The sequence below is a fragment of the Carcharodon carcharias genome, chromosome 20 (assembly GCF_017639515.1).
Source record: "Carcharodon carcharias isolate sCarCar2 chromosome 20, sCarCar2.pri, whole genome shotgun sequence".
In the NCBI taxonomy this organism is placed as follows: domain Eukaryota; kingdom Metazoa; phylum Chordata; class Chondrichthyes; order Lamniformes; family Lamnidae; genus Carcharodon; species Carcharodon carcharias.
Genome location: NC_054486.1, coordinates 57,724,944 through 57,739,751, shown reverse-complemented (window position 1 = coordinate 57,739,751; position 14,808 = coordinate 57,724,944).

Here is a 14,808-nt window from a genome sequence, read left to right as displayed (position 1 = left end):
CTGTAGTCCCAGCAGTGGCTATCGCTCGATCGTAGCACTGTTGGGACTATAGAGTTTACCGGCCAATCAGATTGCTGACCGCTCTCTAGGATAGGACTTCCTCCCAGATGGGGGCATAGGGTCCCACTCTGAAATAATTAAGGCTGCTCCCAACATATTACCCCTGTGGAGCAGCCAGCTTCTGAGTCAGCGGGCTCAAGATCAACATTTCTGTTGGGGGTGGGCGGGGAATACGTCTCCCTGTAAAGTCCATCCTCATGTTTTCATATATGTCTCTAAACTCATCATTAGCAAATTCCTTTCCATTATCAGTTAGGAACCTAGCTGGTGTCCCAAGTCTGGTCTCCATCTATTTCTCTATGACTTTGTCTATAACCAACCTTTTGTCCTTGCTATGTATAATTGTAGAAAGACTAAACCTGGTTGTCATGTCTGTAGCGTGTAGAATGAAAATATCTCTGTCTTTGTCCCATACCTTTAGATCCATTCCAACTACCTTGTTAAAGCCACATGCCAATAGAACACATGCAGTAGGATGTGGTGGTGTCCTTTGATCCTTTTTACAGATTTCACACTTTTTTGCTAACCTCTTCCATGAGCCTCATATACCCTTCATCAACCACACCTGGAACTTTTAGCAGGCTTTTAATCTTCGACAAGAATGGTGAGAAAGTTGTCTGTGTAACTTTAAGACACGTTGCATTATTTTCTCTGATTCTTATCACCTGATGCCACTAATACTTCTCGAACACTGATTAGAAACATGAGATATTGTGAGGGGAATGATTTTCCAAAAATTGTCTTAGCATGCTCCATATTTTCATTTGTGCATTTTCCCTGCAAGGCCTACTCAACAGCAAGGGTATCTCACTGGAGGTTACATCAGTACTAATCAAGTGGCTTACTACAGCTATGTTGCATGGAATCATCATTTTTTTTTAGTGATCTCAGTGTGTTGTCATCCCTGAACCTAAAACAAGTAGAACTTTCATACTCCTTTACCTTGCAACTACTATCTAAACAGCACAGTTGAATAAGTCCGTGATAACACACTCAACACTGGACTAAAGCTCCTTGGGACTAGTACAGTTCCTTCTGATTGATCATTATCATCTTCTTCAGCCTCAGAATTTTCTGTCATGTGTCACTGCAAAGAACCTGCTTTTCTGTTTTGGGCAGTTCATCGCATTTTGAGTCACACCTGTGGTACCTGTTAACTGGGCCCTGGGCATTCCCGAGGTTTTTTTTCTCAATATTGTTGTTCTAACCCTGTCTTTTGCTGCGATATCCAGATCTACCAAAGATGCTTTAATCCTCACTCTTCCTGTCTATAATGCTTCCATTTCACTGACGGCTACATCCAGTATGTGGGCGATCTCGAAATGTAGCAATCATTGAGTCCTCTATTCTTTGTGACAGTGCCAAAAGTGACATCTGTTCCACCACGGCTGTCAGAAATGATTGCTTCCCCAAGATGTTTTTAAGACAGAACACACCTGATCCAACAGAGTGTCCCTCTCTGAGAACCGAACCCCATTTAGAACTAGGTGCCTATCCATATGTGACACCCTTAGCACAATTCAGCAATTTAAATGCTAACACTGAACCGGGGATCTCTAAACTGAACTTATTCAATCATTTGTAAAGTCCATGATATATTCCTCCATGAAATACCTTCTGTCTTTGGAAATCTATCAAAGTCTCTTATCCATCCGATGAATCATCTTTCTTGTAAATTTTATCCATAAAACCCAATAGAAGACCCAAACCATCAATATCCAACTGACAGGCTCCAGCTCACAAAATACTTTGCTTCTGATTTTATATGCGTTAGGAAGCAAAAATGCCAAGACCATATCTTGTTTTCTCCTCAGTAGGGACATAACCTATGTCCCCATATTCACTTCAATCTTTCACTGGTCATATGCTTTAGACTCTGAAAAGATTGGAGGATAATCATACCCTGTCAATTTATACTTGATTTCTGCTATTTTCCAAAATGGCCATTAGGATTGTAATCTTCTGTTTGAAATAAGTATTATTTTTCCTTTTGTTTCCAACCTTCACCTTTAGGCAACCATTCTCTATTATCTTATACTCCTGATAGCCAGTGGTGAATGAAAAATCAAAGCCAGTCTTTACTTGGAATAGATTTATTCACAGAGTGAAGCATTACGGGTATATATCTCCTGACCCCATTCAACTCTTGTGTCAGTACTTAAGTTAAATATATACAAGGTGATTGAGAAGGTGATGAGGATCCACCTTCTTGAACAGCTGCAGTCCATTTGATGAAGGAACATAACACAGTGCTGTTAGCTAGGGAGTTCCATGATTTTCACTCAGTAACAGTAAGGGAATGGCAATACATCTCCAAATCAGTATGACTTCTAAGGGAAGTTGCAGGTGGTGGAGTTCTCAAGCGCCTTCTGCTCTTGTAATTTGACAGGTTATAGGCTGAGGATTTGGAAGGTGCTGTTGAAGTAGCCTTGGCAATTTCCTGCACTGCATCTATTGCAAGGGGTGGTGGTGTAGAAAGTAGGGAATTCTTGTAGCCATTGTACATGGTATTGGTGAGACCACACCTAGAGTACTGTGTACACTTTTGGTCTCTTTACTTCAGGAGGAAAAACACTTGCATTGAAAGCAGTTCAGAGGAGGTTCACTTAGCTGATTCCTGGTAAGAAGTGGTTTATGAGGAAAGATTGAGGCAACATGGACCTATACTCATTGGAGTTTAGAAGAATGATAGGTAATCTTATTGAATCATAAGATTCTGAGGGGACTTGACAAGGAAGGTGCTGGGAGGACATTTACCCTCATAGGGAAATTGACAACTAGGGGGGCACAGTTTAAAAATATGCGGCTCCCATTTAAGACTGAGTGGAGGAAGAATTTCTTCTCTTAGAGGGTTGTTAGTCTTTGAACTTCTCTTCCCCAGAGAGCAGTGGAGGCTGGGCCATTGAATATATTCAAGGCTGAGTTAGACAGATTTTGATCTACAATGGAGTCAAAGGTTATGGGGGACAAGCAGACAAGTAGAGTTAAGGCCACAATCAGATCAGCTTTGATCTTGCTGAATGGCGGAGCAGGCTGGATGGACCAAATGGCCTACTGCTCTTATTTCTTATGATCTTAAGATCTTGTAGATGGTACACACTGCAGCCACAGTGCGGCACTGGTGGAGGGCATGAAAGCTTAAGGCCATGGATGAGATGTCAATCAAGTACACTGCTTTGTCCTGGATGGTGTCTAGCTCCTTGAGTGTTGTTGGAACTGCACTTATGCAGGCAAGTGTAGTATTCCATCACATTCCTGATTTGTGCCTTGTAGATGGTGAGCAGACTTCGGGGAGTTAGCAGGTGAGTTGTTCATTGCAAAAGCCGCAGCCTCTGACCTGCTCTTGTAGCCACCGTACTTAAATGGCTGATCCAATTAAATTTCTGCTTACTGGTGACCCCTAGGATGTTGATGGCGAGGGATTCAGCGATGATAATACCATTGAATGTCCAGGGGAAATGGTTAAAGTCTCTTTTCTGTTGCTTGATCGACACCCCATCCACCACCTTAAACATTCACTCCCTCCACTACCAGCACACAGTGTGTATGATATACAAAATGCATTGCAGCAATTCATCATGCCTCCTTCAACAGCACTTTCCAAACCTGCAACCTCTACAACCTAGAAGAACAAGGGCAGCAGGCACATGGGAACACCGCCACCTGTAAGTTCCCCTCCAAGCCACAGACCATTCCTTCACTGTTGCTGGGTCAAAAACCTGGAACTCCCTATCTAATAGCACTGTGGGTGTACCTACATCACATGGATGCAGCAGTTCAAGGAAGCAGCTCACCATCACCTTCTTAAGGGAAATTAGGGATGGGCAACAAATGTTGGCCTTGCTAAAAATGCTCATATCCCATGGAAGGATAAAAAAACCATTACTGATACTAGCTATTTATTCCAGTTTATTTAAGTAACTGCATTCAAATTGCTCAGCTGCCATGGTGGGATGTCTCCACATCAACTAGTCCAGACCTCTGAATTACTAGTCCAGTAACATAGCCACTAAGCTACCATAGATTGAGGCAGAGATCAACCTTGATTGTATTGAATGGCAGGGCAGGCTCATGGGGTCATGTGGTCTACTTTTGCCTCTATTTCTTATGTTGTCACATGTCTGAACTTGCAGTTGAATTGCCAATAGCATCCAAAGCAGAAACCCAAACCCTTGTGTTTCACACAGATATAAAACTATTTATGATATTGTAGATATCCATAGTTTCTTACTCCTACATCCCAGGAAGATCTAGATCTCGAAGCTAGTGATTGCAGAGCCATGCAAATATGCAAGCCCACAGATAGAACGTGAATTTGTTCTTCGAAAGTGAGAAATGGCAGAATCAGCAGCGTAAGGTGGCTCTGTCAGCCTAATTTTACACCATAGCATTGTGGAAAACTATAGCAATTTATTTATTTTATCTCTGAGAATGTGTTTCTAAATCTATCAGCCAACTTGACCTTTAGCCTTATCAGTGTTTTTTTCCCTAGCATGCTGTTAGCTCAATTGGTGCATTAAACATCAATTTCTAATTTATCATCAAGTTTATGAACTTCCTGTTTTCCTTTATCTTTCTTAATGCAGAATTCAAACAAATGCCATAACGACCTTACCTTCACGTTCTTTCAGTAGTTCATCACAAGCTGCTGTCTCTTCAGCAAGCATGGATTCTAGCGTATGTTGGGTGGACATTTTTTCCTGTAGTTCCTCTTTCACCACTTTTATGGTTCTATTCATTTCTTCAATTTCATTCTTTTGAAATGAGAAATAGAAGTTTTATACTTGTGCTTCTTGCACTTGTGAGTTCACTAACAAGTTAGCAGGACTATATTTAATTTTCATTTCAGTTAGCACCAGACTGGTATTTTACAATAAATTACCGAATGAATTATTAAAATGAGTTGTTCAACACTGTACATTTATAGTGGATGTACTTGAATTCTAAACCACTGATCTTTTCAGTTTCTAAATGTATATAATCCCCTACTTCTTAGACTGATTTCTATGGCTAAACACCTCATTTGATATGTTCCAGGTAATTATTCTTCTTTCTATTTGTTTAAATTGTTTTAAACTAAAACTAAAGAAACTTTAAAAACATTAAATCTTAGTTGCAATCTGTTATGGCTTCCAACAAAATGTTTTCAAAATAGAAATCATATGGAGAGTATGGCTTTCATTGCTCTATTTTCTTAATCTGTCCTAAACAATCAACAGTTAAACAGATAAAAGTAGAAATAACATATAGTTTTAAAAGTTAACATGATTTCATGCAGGTTTTCGCAAAAGCACCTAAGGACACCAAAATCTATGTATCATGAAGATAACAGATAAAGTTTACACAAAATAAGGAAAAAATATAACCGTAATTTGAAAAAAATTAGGATGCAGGCCACATTCCAAGGTGAAGATGAAAAAGCAAACAAACCTTCAAAGGTCCACTGAAACCTGTCACTGTCCAAGGAAGAGACATTAAAATGCAAAATGCTGGATATTGAAACATTGCTGCCACACAGACCATCAAAAATGCCTTGGAAATGCATAATGTGTATCGAGGTACAATTGAGGCATAGATTACAAAAGTAGGGAGGTCATGTTGGAGTTGTATAGAACCTTGGTGAGGCCACAGATTGAGTACTGTGTGCAGTTCTGGTCGCCACATTATAGGAAGGATGTGATTGCACTGGAGGGGGTGCAGAGGAGATTTACCAGGATGTTGCCTGGGATAAAGCATTTAAGTTATGAAGAGAGGTTGGATAGACTTGGGTTGTTTTTGTTGGAGCAGAGAAGACTGAGGGGCGACCTGATCGAGGTGTACGAGATTATGAGGGGCATGGACAGGGTGGATAGGGAGTAGCTGTTCCCATTAGTTGAAGAGTCAGTCACGAGGAGACATAAGTTCAAGGTGAGGGGTAGGTTGTTTAGGGGGGGGGTGTGAGGAAAAACCTTTTTACCCAGAATATGGTGATGGTCTGGAATGCACTGCCTGGGAGGGCGGTGGAGGTGGGTTGCCTCACATTCTTTAAAAAGTACCTGGATGAGCACTTGGCAGGTCATAATATTCAAGGCTATGGGCCAAGTGCTGGTAAATGGGATTAGGTAGGTAGGTCAGGTGTTTCTCACATGTCAGTGCAGACTCGATGGGCCGAAGGGCCTCTTCTGCACTGTGTGATTTTGTGTGAAGTATAACAGGCCAGACTGCCAGCCACTGCAGAGAGATTGCGAGCGAGTGTCTAGAAAGTTTTCAGCAGAGGAAACAGACTGAAAAGCTGCGCTCTCTCCCTCTCTCTCTTTTGGAACAAGTCTATTAACTGGTTCGAGAAGTCAATTATCAGAAACCTACCGGCGAACCAAGATCTCAGAATAATTACAACATCTTGTACATATGACTGCATCCAAGAAGCAGCTAACCTAAATCAACTGCAACATTTAAAGTCTACGCCTCAAGGAAAATCAAAGGACACTTAACTGTTTATTCTTTTAACTATTTTTTTGGATCCTTACTTCCCTTATTTCTGATACCTGTTTGTGTGTGTGTGTGTTTGTGTGCATGTGTGTGACGTTGCGTTTTCATTATTTTTTTTTAGTTTAGCGCTTAATAAATTTGCTCATTCCCGAACTCATGAAAACCTTGTTTGATTGGCTCCTTATTGCTCACTGCATAAATAGTTAAATACATTCGATTTGGAAAAGGCATGTCCTTGTGGAAAAGAAACTTAAACCTTTGTTGTAACCAACTTGAGGAGGCTGAATAGAGGGAAGCCAGTTCACTCCTTTTCACCTGGTCATAACAAAATGTAAGCCCAGGCTGTGATTTTCAGTTAGAACATGTGGATAATGGTGACTAAATAGCAATTAGCAATCATCAATAGGTAAACATTAGGCAAAATATATATTACTTTTATTTGTTTGATTTCTGTTGACAACAGCTCTTTTATGTTGCTAAATGCAGCTTTTTCTTCTGTACGTTGTTTTCTAAGAGCCACAGTTTTTTCAGCATATATATTAATCTCCTTCTGTAGTCTCTTAATCTGGTTTTAAGAATAAAAGAGTGGTAAATACAAATTATATTTCATTCTTTATTACAATAGTCTTCTAAACAAACGTGCATATTTATAAGGCACTTAATTTATCTGCTCCAAAGTCTAAAGCAAAGGCTAATAATTATATACTGGCAACATGTTGAAAACATGGATCGTTTTGGGTCATTCAGACCTCACATTTATTGGCACTCATTACCATGCTAAAGAGTCCTCAAACCAAGTTAATGAGAAAATTATAGAGGTCCGTTGTTTTGAGCCTGAAACAGAGGATACACTCTCTCACCATAACGTCTTGGAAGTAGGTTGGAGGTTGCAAGAGCCCAGATTTAGACACTCACTAGTGTGCATGATAGTGTTATATTACTCCAAAATGATTTAGGAACTATATTGTCATGCATTTGTATACAAGTATATCCACAAAGCCACATTAATTAGTACTGTATCAGTGCTAGGTGTAAAGCATTACAAAGTTGTAACCATGTGCAGTCAGTGCAATCTTTACTCCAGTGCATTTTTTTAATGATTATCTACAAAACCAATTCAAGTTTTTGAAAAAGACACTTCAGTAACTAGCAACAGTCAGGTTAACTCAGGTTATATGCCAAACGTGTGCAGCACATTTTTCAATTGATCATAGTGGCTACAATGAAATTACTCAGCATCTTAAGACAAAAAATACAAGGACGCTGAACAAAGTAAGTGTGCAACTTCAAATGTTTTCAATTTTTTAATTAATCAAAACACAAAAGCTGATCAAATACATGCAAATACATAAATGCTGTTTGCTTAATTTTTTAAAGTTCTTTCACGGGATGTGGGCATCTTTGGCTAGGCCAGCATTTATTTCCCATCCCTAATTGCCCTTGAGAAGATAGTGGTGAGCTGCTTTCTTGAGCCGCTGCAGTCCATGTGGTGTAGGTATACTCACAATGCTGTAAGGAAGGGAGTTTCAGGATTTTGACTCAAACTGTGTGCCTTGGACACACTTTCAGATCTAGTGAAAGTATCTCTCAATTGATTAAAAAAAACATGGTTTTGATTGATTGCTGTTGAACTCATTTGAATACGAGTAACTTTACCAGGTTTCCCATAATCAGCATAGGAAAATATGATCACCCTAATAATTTAATGATTTTGAAGAATTAGAGCAGACCAGAAATTGGTCATTTAACGAGCAAGAACATTAACATGTATTAAAATTGTTTTTGAGGCACAGAGTTACAAAAGTGTTGCGACTGGGATGGGAGGAGTGTGTGAATTATCAAGGCCGTACCATTAATTTAAATGTTTACTTCTCACTGAAATGGCCAATTGTGTGCCTATATCTCTTAACATCTTTTTGGCTGGACAGCAGCATCCTGTAAATGGTGAATACCACCTGTGTTGCTACTGCATAGTAGTAGCCTGAAACAGCTAGCTTCACCTGTTGCTCAAATTTTTGAGATACCTTGCCCTTCCAGGGTAACCTGAGGTAAACTGGGCACTTTTCAGGGCCAAAAGTGACAGCCTTATGCCTGTTCATGAGTTTGTGTGATATACAGCTCAAAATGATCTGATCAGGGTAACCATTATCCAGCCTTACTGCCAATAACAGGATGCTACCGTCAAGCCAAAAAGACATTCTGCCTATCTCACAAATGAGAAACGTGGTATATGAATTTCAGTGCCAGTGTGATGCTAGGTATGTAGGCTGTACATCCCAAAGACTGGCGGATCCTATCAAACAGCATGTCCCTTCCGCTGTTTGCAACCGGCAAGGTATAGACCGTAGCCAACCAGCCTATGCTTGCAAAACTCAAAGCACAGTGTCCAACATTAGATCTGATTCCTTGATTGGACAACATTTGCTAAATAATCCTCAGTATACTAAGAATTACACTGGAAGCTACATATATTAATGCACAGGATCTTGTTCTTTGCAGATAGAAAGAACATGTACACGCATTTCACCTGTTTCAGCTAAAGAAAATAAATGATCGCCATTCACTGGTTCATTCCTCAGGGTGATGCCTTGATCAATCAGAGTCAAGCTGTCCGGTTTAAATTTCAAACATTGCTTGGCAGTTAACTGTCAGTTACCATTAACTGGTACATTCTCCATGGCAGTGCCTTTACCAATCAGAGTCCAATTTCCAACCAATCAGCATTCTCTTCTCATACAGTGTAAAGTTGTTGCTTCCCCTGACATTGGTGTTCTTGCGATTGTCCTGATGAGTGCAAGGCAAAAAGCTTCGACAAAATGTCTTTTTTCAGCAATGCTCAAGAAACGTTTTCTGCACAATGGAGTGTGACTAATTCAATAGCTCTTTCGAAGAGCAAGCGTAGGCATTATGATAGCCTCCTTCTACGCTGCATCATTCTATTATCCTGCGGCAGAATTTTACAGGTGGCAGGGTTTCCCGCCCCACCACCTGAAGTGTTGGCTGGAAGGCATCGCCACTGATGCCAGCTGCTTATCAGCCATTTAATGCTTCAAGGAGCGTTAATTGGCTGGAGGCAAGACTTCCACCCCTCAGATGGGAGGAAATCATGCCTCACAGAGCTGCCAGTCAATCCAATTGGCCGGTAGCTCTGTGGTCCCAGCAGCATCACAGGGAACGGTGGGCACCACTGGGGCTACAAGCAGTCTCCAGAATCTAAGTCCCAAAGCCAGGATGGAGGTAAGTGCTGGCGGGGGTAGGGGTGGGGGTGGGGAGGGGAAGGGGGCTGTTGTGGCAGGGATGGGATGGGAGGCCTGGATGAGAAGATGTGGAGGGGCTGTCTTGATGGACAAGATGGGGGTGAAGGAAGAACCCAGGGGAGGAGTGCAGTTGACTTTGGGGTGTGGGGTGGGGGGGAGCGGGGGGAGTGTCCATTTTGAGAAGGAGACCAGTGAGGGTGGTGTCCTTCCCCTTCTTGCCTGATACCCAAGCAGGGTATCCCCCAACCAGGCCTCCCCATACATTCCTGACCATCTCCCACTCGCCCTAAAATTGAGGCCAAGCTGGAAGCGGCCATTGAGTGGCCATTAACTGACCACTTAAGGGGCCCAATTGGGGTGAGATTTGGCAGGCCACCCTAGGCTATGTCTGACCCCCGTAAAATGGAGGACTCTGTCGCGTGAGCAGGGACATGTTATTAATGAAAAAATAAAGTTTTTATTTGATTTCTGTTTGCTTTTGGAAACTTGATCCTGCCCATGGATGAGGTTTCAAAAAAAATGCAAAGGTCATTTGGCCTTTTCGCCTGCCTGCAAACCGTAAAGTTGGACGGGCAGCGAAAAAAGCGCCTGCCAACCGAAATATCGCACGAGTGTGTGATGACGTCGGGACGTATGCCTGATGTCATCGCGCGTCATTTTACACTTGGTCGGTTCAGGCTCACGCCCGCCTGCCAAGCTAAAAATTTTATCCTTAGATAAGGAAGGACAGGTTCAAACTGAAACATGAATTAAGGATGATTATCTATACTTTCTTCTCAAAAAGAATATAACCTCTATGTTATTCTTCCTTTCATCGTTAACTCCGATATTTAGTAAGTGGAAGCAGTGGTGGTAGACAATTAAACAACAGGAGGAGCAGGTTCAATGAGCAGCCTTTCATCACCAATGATGTGAATGAAAAAGACAAGGTTTAAGCATTCACAACCATTTTTAGACAGATGCATTAACTGGGCTGAGCGCACTGAATCCAGCATGGGCTATGGGGTCCAACAACATCCCGGTTGTAGTGCTGAAGAGTTGTGCTCCAGAATGAGCAGAGCTCCTAGCTAAGTTGCCTCAGCACAGCTACAGCACTGACATCTATCCGGCAAAGTGGAAAATTGCCTAGATATGTCCCGTCCTCAAAAAGCAGGACAGACCCAATCTGGCCAATTACCTCCCCATCAGCCTACTCTCAATCATCAGCAAATTGATGGAAGGCATTGTTGACAGTGTTATCAAGCAGCATTTACCAATAACTCCTCACTGATGCTCAGCTTGTGTTCTGCCAGGATCACACTGCTGCAGGCCTCATTACAATCTTGGTCCAAATATAGGCCGAAGAGCTGAATTCCAGAGGTGAGGTGTGAGTAACTGCCCTTGTAAAATTAAAGCTAATGGGAATCAGGGGGAGAAACTTGAATTGCCAACTGTTTCTCTCTCCACAGATGCTGCCTGACCTAAGTATTTCCAGTATTTTTGTTTTTATTGCAGATTTCCAACATTTGTCGCATTTTGTTTTTGACAAAGGAAGATGGTTGTGGTTGTTGGAGGCCAATCAGCTAAATCCCATGACTTCATTGCATGAGCTCCTCAGGGCATTATCCTAGGTCTAACTATCCTCAGCTGCTTCATCAATAACCTTTCCTCCATCATAAGGTCTGAAATTGGGAGGTTCAATGGTGTTCAGTTCCATATGCAACTCCTCAGGTAATGGAGCAGTCCTTAGGCACATGCAGCAAGATCTGGACAACATTCGAGCTTGGGCAAATAAGTGGCACATAACATTTGCACCAGACAAGTGTCAAGCAATGACCATCTCCTACATGAAAGTGTTGAAACATCTTTTCTTGACATTAAACAGCATTACCAGTGTCATAATCCCAATGCCAGCATCAACTGACCAAAACTTAACTGGAACAGCCACATAAATGCTGTGGCTACAAGAGCAGGCAAGAGGCGGCGGCTGGGTATTCTAAAGCTGATGATTCACCTGTGGACTCCCCAGAGCTTCTCCATCATTCATAAGGCACAAGCCAGGAATGAGATGGAACCCACTCTACTTGCCTGGACAAGTGTAGCTCCACCATGACAACAATGTGTACCACCTGCAAGATGTACTACAATAACTCAACAAAACTTTGACAGCACCGCTCAAATCAGTGACTGCTACCACCCAGAAGGGCAAAAGTAGCAGACACATTGGAACACCACTGTCCCCACATTCTCCTCCAAGTTCCACACCTTCCTGAATTGGAAATATATCACTGTTTTTCATTGTTACTGGGTCAAAATGCTTGAACTCCCTACTTAATAGCATTGTGGAAGTACCTTCACCATATGGACTGCAGCAGTTCAAGAAAGTGGCTCACCACCACCTTCTCAAAGGGCAATAAATGCCAGAAATATCCACATCTTGTGAATGAATAAAAAAAAAATCGGGGCCATACCTCTGTAATTAATGTCTCACGTTTCTTCTTCAAGGCTTTCAAACGCATACTTAAACGAGTTAAGTAATCCTCAGTAGTTGCTTTGATGTGCATAATATCTTTTGATATTTCATCTCTTTTTTGCTGGATAGTCTCTCTATTTGTTAAAAAAAGTCAATATAAGCAAAAGTTCAATAACAGAAGCTAGATTATTACATTTTCCTTAAATTAAATAATGACGTCTACATTTTGAAATTCTACCCCAAAATTTGAGTTTTATGTGTAAAGATAATTAGGCACTTAAGCCTCAATTTTAGCTCTGGTGCACCCGAGACTCCTGGATATGAGGCACATGACATTTTAACTCCTGGAGCTCATTTAAATAATTCAGATAGTAATTCACCTGAATAGCTCATCTAAAACTGGTGAGAGTGATGTCATGTTCAGCTGGTGGAAGCAGGAATGGTTTAGGGAAAGAGGTCCAACACTTCCTTTTTGGGTCAGACAGAGCATTGTTACTCCTGCTTGGCCAAAAGAAACCCTTCAAAAATTAAAAAAAAACATGCACTTGTGTCACTTCTGGTCTGATGCTGTCTGCACACCTCATATGGTTCAGTTAACATTGGGACCCTAAATCCCCCAGGGGATTTGACATTTCAATGTTTATGTGATCCCAATTACCAACAGCGGGCGGCCTCCATGCTCTCATAAAGCCAGCTATTAAAATGTTGGGGGGTTAATAATGCAGGAATGAAGTGATTTAAATGCGTATGGCCACCATTTAATTTCATCCCATTTACTTCATTCCTGTCCAGTTTAAATAGGGGCTATAAAATTATTGAGATGTAATCACAATTCTTTTTCATTTGTTTATCAGCAGAACAAAATGATGCAACTTTCTTTGAAATTGGTCACCAGCATTGGTTGCACTTGACAAATGGGGGCAACAGCAGCATAGTGGTAATGTCACTGGAGTGTAATTCAGAGGACCAGAGAACAAATCCTGCTACAGCAGCTGGTAGAATTTAAATTCAAGTAATAATCTGGAAATGAAAAGCTAGCCACAGTAATGGTGACCATGAAGCCATTGTTGATCTTCATAAAAATCCATCTGGTTCACTAATCCCCTTTAGGGAAGGAAATCTGCCATTCTTACCTGGTCTGGCCTACATGTAACTCCAGACCTGCAATTAACAGCCCTCTGAAATGGGTGTGGCAAGCAAGGGCAATTTGGGATGCTGTAACAAATGTTGGCCTTGCCAGTGATACCCACACCCCATGAAATAATAAATTAAAAACAAACACAAAAATGACCATAATCTCAGTTTACCCCCCCTTATGAAAGCCAATTACCTTGGAATCCAGACCAGCAGTCAGGAACTCCAAGTCCCAACAGACCTTGGAGTTTTCGCACAGGCACAGAGTGGGAGCAGGCTGCACGTGCGCAGTTCAGTTTTTTGGACTGAGGACCACAATACAAACCAAAAAACTACTTGAACAGACTACTGAGTCAGCAACTCATGGGGCAGAATTTTTCCGTCGGCAAGCTGGGGGCGGGGCCCGCTCACTGACGCGGGATGATGTAGGGCAGAACCCCTGACGTCATCCTGCCCCATTTAAATATTCAGGAAGGCGGGCGGACAGTGCGATCAGCTGTCCGCCGCCGACCTGTCAATGGCCAACTGAGGACACTGACAGGATAATTAAGCCAATTAAAGGCCCTGCCCATCCAAGGCTGGAGGGCAGGCCAGGAGCCCCAGCGGGCTTCTGAAAAAACATGAAACTTCATCCACCGGCGGGATGAGGTTTCATGTCTGTTTTAAAAAAAATTAATAAAGTTTTTGTAATATTTATTAATATGTCTCATCTCGTGTGACATTGTCACATGAGAAGGACATGTTAATAATTTTTTAATTTATCTTTTTTTAAAGTTCAAAACACTGTCAATGATCTCCCTAAGACAGCACTTAGTCTCAGGGAGATGTGCACTCTTGCGTGACAGTTGGGGAATCCATCCCCCACCCCGCACAGGAAGCACATAGCACTTCCGTCGGGCGGCCGGCTGGGCAGGCCTTAATTGGCCCACCCACTTAAAATGGCGGTGGGGCCCGTTTCAGTGGTGGCGATCGGCTGCCTGCCCGCCGCCGAGCCAGTGGGGCCCGCCTGCCCATCAAGGGCAAAATTTTGCCCATGGTACACTTAGAGGTAAACTCACCAAGCAGCTCAACACTGTGATTAGGGCTGTCAAATCCTGCAGAGTCACTACATTTGAGCATGAAAGAAGGTTGGGCAGGTTTAAAGATGACTGCTTGCAGCAAACTACAGAGCAGCTTTGTTTAAAATTTGGGATATTATACAACAATATCATGGAGTACCATTGATCTCTACAGCATACCCAAGTACCTAAAGAATGTTATTTCTTTCTCCAGGGATACTACTAGTGGATTATTAAGTGGTGTACACACAGAAAAAAGAAGTAATATACGAGTTGCGAAAAATTAAAAAAACTCACCGTACACAACCACAAGCATGTTTTTAATCTACTGTTATGGACATGGGGTGGGGGGGAGGCAAAAATGAACTTTATTTTTCTC